Raw genomic sequence first — 10,213 nt, 5'->3', positions numbered from 1 at the left:
GTTTTTTGAAGTATATTGCGATCTCTTTTTGTCAGCTTCTCTATTGGCATGTTGGTGTTTCGTCATATATATATATATATATATATATATATATATATATATATATATATATATATATATATATGGGAAAATATCAAGAGTATCCCTTGTGTTTAATCGAAATGCGAGATTTATCCCCTCTATTTCTAGAAGTATCAGACATATTCTTTCAGTTTAATATAAATGACATATACATCCCCTAAAAAATTGTTATATTACAAATATTACTCTTTTTCGTTTATTTTTTAGAAAAAAATAATTTGAACTCCCCAAAATACCCTTAATAGAATAAATATTTATTTACTATTTTATTAAAAAAAATCAAATTCTCTCTTTATAAAAAAAATCCTTTAACTTTTAATAAAGAAATTTTTTAATTCAATTATTTTGTATATAGAATAGAAAATAAAAAAATATTTCATTATAACTCATGATCATCAAAATCTCTCTTTGATTCAATTTTTCCCTATATATATACACCTTTTTCTGTTGGTTATCACTTTTCATAGACTTTTTCACATTTTTTGAGATCATCAAAACGGTGTGAGAAACTGGTACTTATATCCACGATATTAGCAAATCAATGGAAAAACAAACGAAGCAAAATTACATATTACATAAAACCGGAAAACTATGCTCATAGGCCTCAACTCACAAAGTTATGGCTGTGGTAAGGGCGATTATTCGGGGTAAACAAAAGGCACATGGCCTATAAACAACAGCTTTATTATTGTGTCCTCGGATTTTCTTATCAAGGCTTAGGAAGAAGGAGATCCTTAAGCCGGAGAGCTGAGCTAGCTGAGGGAACACATGTCTCGACCGTAAACTTGCAAAAGCAAGCCGAAGGAATACTTCTTGTGCAACGGCAATTCCCGGGACAGTCCACTGGGCAGCGTGCCATCAATCCTTCGTACCGTTGGCACTTTGTCTCACCGAGTTCTTCTTTGCACTCACATTCTGAGCACAATGATCATGAGTACCGTTTTCTCTCCTCTCAGTAATTAAGGTGTCATCATTTATTATTTAAGTGTATATATGAATATAGTACTAGTAGTTACCTGAATATATCTTGAGCTCCAAAGAAGAATCGAACCTAGCGGCGGGACAAATAGTGGCTACTGCAAGGAGCACTATGAGAATCATGGAAGCCTTATTCATGATGGCCCTATGATTCGTCTTATTCTTTTTTTTTTTTTTTTTTTTTTTTTTTTTAAATATATAAAAATGTGGGTGATCTTATCTGAAATGAAAGAAGATTGGTGCTATTTTAGGACCAAATGCTGGGCGCGTTTTATAATTGCAAATTTGAGGTCTCTTCATGATTCTTATCCTAAAATGGGGTAGCGTGGTTGTTGGATGTCTTTAATAATATTATTTATTTATGGCCAGAGCCAAGAGGTGATTGGATTTCTTAATGGATTTATAAAATATATAAAAACAAATCACAGGGACTAGGTCATTTTGAACATTAAATTTGCAATTTAGCCAACATTTCAAGTATGTTTAAAATTTAGTCATATTTAGTGATTACCTTATTAATCAGATATCATTTTAAATAATCATTTGTAGCATTTTTATACTTTAATTTTTGTAAATGACTAATTTGTAAAATAAATGAAAACAATGATTAGTTTTTTAAAATTAAATTTAAAATTGGTTAAATAATTAGGACGACCTAAATACATATATATATATATATATATATATATATATATATATATATTATAGAGATCAGAGAATACAATTTGTAGTATAAAACATTATTAAAAAATTTCACTAGTAAGGACATGGTTTAGAGTTCATATACATTTCAGAAACAATGTCCATATATATTATAGAGATCAGAGAATACAGCTTGTAGTATAAAAACATTATTAAAAAATTTCACTAGTAAGAACATGGTTTAGAGTTCATATACATTTCAGAAATAAAGTCCAAAAATACATTTCATATAAATGCATCAGAAAAAGTAAATAGACTTTTATGATTAGAAAGGGATTTAAATTTTTTGAATTTCTACCAACCGACAAAAACTTGATTGCACATGGAAAATATCGTCTATTTACATAACTACTTTAACCAATCTCTTTAGACTCATTATTTGCTCTCTTTAATTACTGTCTACTTTAATAACGAACGGAAACGCCATGCCAAATTGATTGAATAAGCAACATTCCAAAATCCCAACATAATAGTGCATGAAAGTGCAGATCTGCTGTATAACCTTTCTAACATTGTTAAGAACGACTACAAGAACAACAAGCAATCGATAATAAAAGCAAGTCAATGACACCAAGAGTGGTAAACCAGTTCGGCATTAAAATGCATACTCTGGGGGGATATGTATCTCGGTGAAAAGAGTAACTCCACTAGACAATAGAATGAGTACACGACGGAATACAATGAATAATCACCTTCCACTATTCCTAACTCCAAGCTATTCTATGGTGTTACTAGCCTAGGTTCCCCTTAGATTTGAGCTCCCCTCACTTTTCACTCTTACTCTCCCAATGTATCAGTATATAATAACAACAACAACTGTAAAACGCTAGGTTTGTCTTTGCCGGAAAAGAACCAAAACCTAGAGACACTAGAACAAATAAAAGCATCCGGTGCGACGATTGTCGCACCAAATGCCTAAACAGTCGCACCTAATAGTTTATTTATATATTATTTTTTGAAGGCAACTTAGCTGCAGTGGGGATTGAACCCGCGACCTCCACACAGGAAGTGGTGTGGAATTACCACTAGACTATCCTAGGTACCACCGCGCCTAATAATTTATTAAGTGCGACTTTAGGTGCGACAATGTCGCACCTAAAAATCCGTCGCTAAAGATATTAGGTGCGACATGTCGCATCGAAAAGTGTCAAATATTAGGTGCGACATATCGCACCTAATGTCGCACCTATTTTGTTGCCAAAATTCTTGAAATTGGCGGGTGTTTTCATATTGAGTGCGACATGTAACACCCAATAAGCTTACTGCCATTATATTCGGTGCGACATGTCGCACCCAATAAGCTTCCCACCATATAGTAGTCGCACCTAATATGTTATTTTTAATTAAAAAAATTAATCTATAATTAAATAAAAATTAATTAACAAAATAATAAATTAGAAACAATAATATTCTATAAATAGAATTCTTATATAAATTAAACATACAAATCCAGTCTAATAAAAATGAACAAGTCAATTTCTAATTTTTTTTCCTATACAACTTATCGATAGTAGAATTTTCTCTACCAAATAAGTTGCTAGAACTTCGAGAACCGCTTCCTCGTCCTCGTCCGTCGCTGCCTGACGCGCTGCCACTCGTTCCGTCGCTTCTGTAAGGACGGTCTCGCAAGAAATCCATAGAACCAGGCGTAGAACCCGGCGTAGAACCTGGCGTCTCCTGATCTGTGCCACCTGGTTACGGTGCAGGCTGAGGCTGAGGAGTCGTGGGAGGATGGTGGTGCATCTGGGACTGGGTGAGGAAAGCGATCTGTTGCCGCATCTCCTGCAGCTCGACTTGTTGGGCGTCCATCTAAGTTCGCATCTCGCTAACCAATGGATCGGTCTGAGATGACGAACTTGACGAGCCTCTATCTAGCGCTTGGGCCACACCCAACGATGACCTTGAGATCGAAGGCCCTATCCTGACTTCCCAGTCTCTGCGTACTCCTAAAACTTTGCATATCGCGTACTCTTTTGCATCTTCTTGGTAGATCACGGTGTTTTTCTCCTCCGCTTGTCGCAAAATATCTATCGTCATGGCGGTGACTTGATCCTTCACAAAAAAACCACAAAAATTTATCATATAAGAATAATTTAAGTAATTAAATATAGTAAATAAAACAAGTAACTTACAAATTGAGACTTCGCGAGGTCCGTCGTCCACGATCCCTTAGCGTCATGGTGTTTTTCTGACCATATCGCTAAAGCTGAGCCCATACTCTCATCTTCCTTTCACTGCAATTTTTCAACGTTAAAATAAGAATCACATATATATTGCAACTTAATATTAAGCGACTTGCGTTCTTCGAGCGATGACCAAAAAAACTAAGCGACCCTTGTCTCGCCTTCGTCTTCTTCTTCTTCGAATTTTCCCGGTTGCGGAGAGACTTCACATGCGAGACATAAATTCATTAAATTCAATATTAAGAAATTCAAATAACCCTCGGAACTTCAACTCATACATTATGCTCCGGCGAGTCGAACGTCTCTATTGCCTTCAACCAGGCTTCCTGGTTATAGCCTTTGGGAGTTTCGTTTCTAGCGAGATCTTTACTCCCGTAAAAAGTCTTGAAGAAGAGCTGTGACAATCTCGACTTCTGGCCACGACACATCCTCTTCGCATCACGAATGATAGTCTCAATCTCGTTGCGAATAGGATCTGCTGACACAAGCTCGCCAGTGTCAGGATGAGCGTACACGAAGCGGTACTCGTTATGAATCGAGCTCATAAGAGCCGCCACACTCTGAGCAGGCACGTGATTCCAGTCAGGGAGGTCGAAGAGAATGGTACTCTTGATCAAGTTTCCTATGCGGTTTTGGAACGTCCCGATCAATGGGTTTTGCTCCCTGACGTCTTGGTAGAACGCCTCATATGTTTGATCATAACGAACTATGTTCGCTCCAGGAGTCCCAATACCAGCTCTCGCGGAAATGAGGCCAGTCGTTGGTCCCCGCTTCTTCCTCGGCATCTTCGGGGGATCACGATCTCCTCCTGATGGGTCTTGACCCGAAGAAGTCGACATCCTGCAAAATGAATTGTATTTAGTATTTATTATTTAATTAGTATTCGACTGTGGTTATTACATGGTGTTAGTCATTCATCATCGTCACTAGATATAATGTTAGTATCAACATCAACGTCGTCTCCCTTAAAAACGGCGCATTCCTCATCTTCTTCATCCACTTCTTCATCATCGTCAACAATAGTAACAAGCTCGATCGGCTGTAGCGGTTTCATGCCGATGATTAAGAGGTGGATGTTTGAAAATTCTGTTATCAACGGAATCGAGGCTGAAGTGATCGAGTCAACTTCAGGAATGTCCCATATCCCTCGATGATTGCATTCCTGAACGATTTCCCATTCGTGACCCTTAACGAGATCTTGGATGTAAAACACTTGATTTGCCTGAGTCGCGAGTATATACGGCTCTTCTGTAAACCACTCTTTGGAGGTATACGAACTCGTTGCTCCGGTGGTCTTATCAACGTGCACTATACGCCCTGCATTGTACTTGTAACCATACCATATGCATTTGAACAGTACGACACGACAGTTATGTCTATAGTTCCGCACGATGACGTCTTCCATTCGACTGTAAAAATTATACTCATTCACAGGCACACAAACACCGTTGTTCTGGGTGATTCGTTGGTTATCACGACGACGAGTGATGAACTTCACGTCATTCACAAAGCAACTCGGATACTGATGAGCAATTTGCAAGGATCCGACAGACAATGTGTAAAGCTCTTCGGACATGTCGGAACCACTAACTTTCATTAGCATTAGCATTTTTAGTATGCTTTCAGCAAATGAATTCTTTCATTTTACCTTTTTTGCAAACCAAATTTTGAATTCTTTTCTATGCATTGCTTCAATATCAGAATCTTCAGTTCCCGCTTCAGAGTTATTTTGAATAAGTTCCAAATGCTCACTGTTAACATTACGTAATTAAATGTAAATCAATGAGGTGATGTACATTTTTAAATGAACCAAGCACTTACATCAAATACGGATCGACTTCTGGACAACTGGTATAAATGTACCACTCCGCATTCTCTTTCTGGTCGTCGACTAAAACTAATGGATTCATCATCCCGTAAGGCACACAGTTTTTGGACCGGAAAACATAAAGTTCCCGCACTTGAACTTCATCGACAGTTTTCTTGTCTTCGAGATACTTTACTACAAATGTCAATGCCTCTTCTACAACGTACGCTTCCGCAATAGAGCCTTCTGGCCTAACTCTATTTTTGACAAAATGTTTTAACGTTCCGAGGTATTTCTCAACTGGGTACATCCATTGCATATGCACCGGACCGCCACACAACGATTCATCTGGTAGATGAATTGCCACGTGAACCATGATCGTGAAAAAAGCTGGCAGAAATATCATCTCAAGCTTACACAATATCTCAATGATGGAATCTTGCGGAGTCAACTTGACAGGTTTACGACGTTTCTTGTGGCGATCTACGTAGTGATCAGTGTTTATCCTCAATCGGTGAGGCGTATGCAAGAATCGACGATGGTCATAGTAGACGATCCTGTTTCTGACTTTCATAGATGGCGTCTCAATGTTGCATGTGGGGTACGCAAGACACCCTTGGCCACTCCATCCCGACAAAGACGATCGAGCCGGAAAGTCATTTATCGTCCATAGAAGCGTGGCACGCAACCGAAACACTTCATCGTTTGTCCCATCTCGCACTAACCCAGTATCCCACAATTCTTTCAGCTCTTCAATAACTGGTTGTAAGAACACGTCTATGTCTTTTCCAGGTGAGCTCGACCCAGGTATCAGAAGCGTTAGCATCAGGTACTCCTTTTCATGCATAACCAATGCAGCAAATTGTACGCAGTTAGTACCATGGGCCACATACTGTACGCTAGACTCATTTCTCCAAACGGGTTGAACCCATCAGAAGCTAGTCCCAGGCGTACGTTGCGAGGCTCTGCAGCAAAATCTGGATATCTCTCGTTTAGATTCTTCCACGTTGAACCATCCGCAGGATGTCGCAAAACGCCTTCTTCCTTGACGCGATCTCGTTCGTGCCACTGCATCTCAAGCGACGTGTGTCGAGAAGCGTACGATCGCTTCAATCGATCTTTCAAGGGAAAGTATCGAAATATCTTTTGTGATATATTCTTCCCGGTTGACTTCCATCTGGTCTCATTGTAAATTGGGCACACTTAAGCTTTCTTGAGATATTTTTCGAAATAACACACAATCGTTGATGTACGCGTCGATCATCTCGTATCCCATGCCAAGACGCTTCAGCTTCGTCTTGGACTCATATTGTTTTTCCAGAATTCGGTTACCAATTGGATGAGACTTCCTCAAGAGCTGCAACCATTCTGTAAACGACTTGTTCGTCAATTGGTTCGTGACTTTGATGTGCATCAACGAAACGAGGAATGAAAAAGACGAAAACTCTTTGCATCTAGGGTACAATTCTACTTACAACTCGATGAATAAGTCTCCCACTTACTCATCTGCACGCACTTCGCTTGGAGTCGGATCCGCAAAGTCGCCGAACTCCTCGTGATCCATTATATCATGGAGAGCATCGTGCAATCCACCGACTCCTCTCTGGTTAGTTTCGCTGGCATCTTCTACTTGGGTAAGGACATGACGTTCGTCTTGACGATACCATTTGGTGTATCCCGGCGTAAACTCCTTGTTCAAAAGGTGATTCTTTACGACCTCGATGTCCTGTCATCTCACGTTATTGCAAGACTTACAAGGACAATGATATTAACCATTTTCGTTTGGTAGTCTGCTTGCAAGGTGAATAAACTCGTTAACCCCTGTTTTATACAGCAAACTCAACCGATTGTTCTCGATAATCCAATCTCTACTTGGATTTGACATTCCGCTGAATGAGATGGTCAAACACGATTATTGTTAAGGGACGGGGAACGAATTTAATAGAATGAAAGAAAGATTACGAAACTAATTATATCGAAACTCTACCGAAATTTCGGTAGAGTTTTCCCTATAATAGTGATAAACCAAAAACCTGCAAACATGTTTAAAAAAAATGTACAAACCATCCAGAACTATCATATTAATCACAATTGTAAATCCTAAACCGAGACTCCGTGGCTCGGTGCAATACATATTACAATTAACTTAATTTAACTCATTTATAATTATAATAACTTAAAATATCATCTTAAACTACCTAAACATGCTACTAGATTTAAATCACAATTAAATTAATCAAACTACCTAAACATGTTATTAAAATACTTCATTTGCTATTAATAATTATTAAACTATATTACAATAAACTTATTACTAATTATTAATTATAATAAAAACTAATTATATTTACTTACTAATTATATCTACTTACTAATTCAACAAATACATGAACAAAAAAAAATTACCTCAAACGCTGAGATTTCGGCGACGAGGAGGGGTGGCGAAGTTGGCGAGGAGGGGTGGTCAGCGAGGAGGGTACGTGCGGTGGCCGTCGGCGAGGAGGGACTGAGGTTGTCGGCGGGGACGGGGTTGAGCGTTGGGCTGTCTCGTCCGGTAGGAGTCGGCGAGGAGGACGCACTGGTCGAGGGCGGAGGGCTGAAGTGAGAAAGAGAGTGAGAGAGAGTGAGAAAGAGAGAGACTTACAACGGCGGTGACGAGCAGGCAGCGTCGAGGGCAGGGGGTCCTTATCGCGGGCGGGCGGCGAGGGGCGGCGCTGGCGCTCGACAAGGGCTGGTCATGGGAGGGAGGCGCGAGGGGTGGTGACGGGCGGCGCGAAAGAGCGGGCTGGGTCGTGAGCGGGTGGGCGGCGGCTGGGTCACGGGCGGGGGGCGCGAGTGGCGGCGCGAAGGGCGGGCGGGCGGCGGCTGGGTTGTGGGCGAGAGAGAGTGAGAGAGAGGGAGATATCCGAAAAAATGCAAATGAGGAAGAATGAGGCCGTGTGAGTTTAAATACCCTAATATTTTCAGGTGTGACATTGTCGCACCTGTTTTGATTATCAGGTGCGACATGTCGCACTTGTTGTGATCATGTGGTGCGACATGTCGCACCGGAAGGTATTTGCTGCAACAATGTCACACCGAAACACAGTTTAAAATTTTTGAAACTTTTGCGACAAAGTCGCGCCGAAAAGTATCAGGTGCGACTTATCGCACCGGATACCACTTCAATTTAGCGAAAATTTTACTTTTCCGGAAAGGTATCCGGTGCGACATGTCGCACCTAATGCCCATTTAAGTGCGACTTTTAGGTGCGACATGTCGCACCTAATACCTTTCCGCACCAGAAAATTGATTTTGTAGTAGTGAGAACCAAACACACACACACACTTTTTTCTTGAAGAGATGATTTCGACGTGTAAAGTGTGATACCCTTTTCTAGGGTATGGCATTCTCTTTTATATGAGACAAGAAAAGAGAATGTCCTATGATCAGACACAGGACAAATGGCGCACATCAGGACGAGGACAATCAAAAAGCTGTCAGCGAGGTCACGTCATTTCCTGGCATAAGTGACGAAATATGTTATGTGCGATGCTAGAGACCAATAAGAACAATAGAGTTGCCTGAATCAAAACGTCAACCTTATGTAACAGTGCGCATATAATATTTAGTTTCAAAATCTTCAGCTAGTACTACTGAGTACTGCTAAATCAACGTCCCTGTATATAAGATGATTTTTTTTTATCTAGATGCCGTTTTTGTCTGCTAGCTTATTCGGGACTGTGTCATCTCTAAAATCAAACCGACTGAGCTTCAACTCTCTACCGACAATAAGAGATGACATCCAAGAGCAACCTCCCAAAAGCCACACCCTAATTTTTTTATTATTTTTATTTTTATGTTTAGAGAAAATATTAAATATAAAATTAGAGCGATAGCAATAGTTCTAGTGAAATTTGTTGTAACTAGCCAAGTTTGTCATTCTTATTGGGGGAATAGCCCAAGTTTCATTTTATTAAGCAAATAACCCATATTTTCGGCTCAGACCATAACGCCCTTGGTAAATTCACGAATAGGTTAATAATTTAATTAACCTACTGGAGTGAGTTAGGTTAATTAATTAACTTATTGGTTGAATATTAATTTAGGTTCTGATTTTTTTGTGAGTAAAGTTAATTTACTAAATGATTGAATTCGGAATTAGGTTAATTAATTGAATGCTTTGAATATCAATTGACTTAAGTTATGATTTTTGTAAATTTTTTGTGAATTTCAAAATCCTTCACGAATCAATTAATTAATTAACCTAACTCACTCCAGTAGGTTAATTAAATTAGCTGATTCGCGAATTTACAAAGTGTCTCTCCTCAATCCCCTCCATCGCCGCCGATTTCCTCTCCGCCGCCGATTCCTCTCCCCCCCGCCGATTTTCGAGTCAATCTGAGCCGTTGATTCTTCGAGCATCTCCGCCGCCGGAGCTCGACGGAATCGACGGCGTCTATGGCGGATCTTGACGGCGTCT

At 39.6% G+C, this 10,213-nt stretch overlaps 1 long non-coding RNA gene across 1 annotated transcript; it reads right to left on the bottom strand.

Annotated features, from left to right (window-relative positions):
* Positions 1 to 569: 569 nt before the first annotated feature.
* Positions 570 to 1,437, bottom strand: LOC149390569 (uncharacterized). The gene is made up of 2 exons (XR_016300103.1): positions 1,098 to 1,437; positions 570 to 996 (listed from the first exon to the last, which is right to left on the bottom strand). It is a non-coding gene; the product is annotated as an uncharacterized LOC149390569 (long non-coding RNA).
* Between the last annotated feature and the right edge of the window lie 8,776 nt (positions 1,438 to 10,213).

Source organism: Urtica dioica, chromosome 7, assembly GCF_054948205.1.
Source record: "Urtica dioica subsp. dioica isolate 48M chromosome 7, U.dioica_male_clone48M_v1_H2, whole genome shotgun sequence".
NCBI classification, from domain to species: domain Eukaryota; kingdom Viridiplantae; phylum Streptophyta; class Magnoliopsida; order Rosales; family Urticaceae; genus Urtica; species Urtica dioica.
The sequence above is the reverse complement of the archived record's forward strand: the minus strand, read 5'-3'. Positions and strand labels throughout refer to the sequence as shown.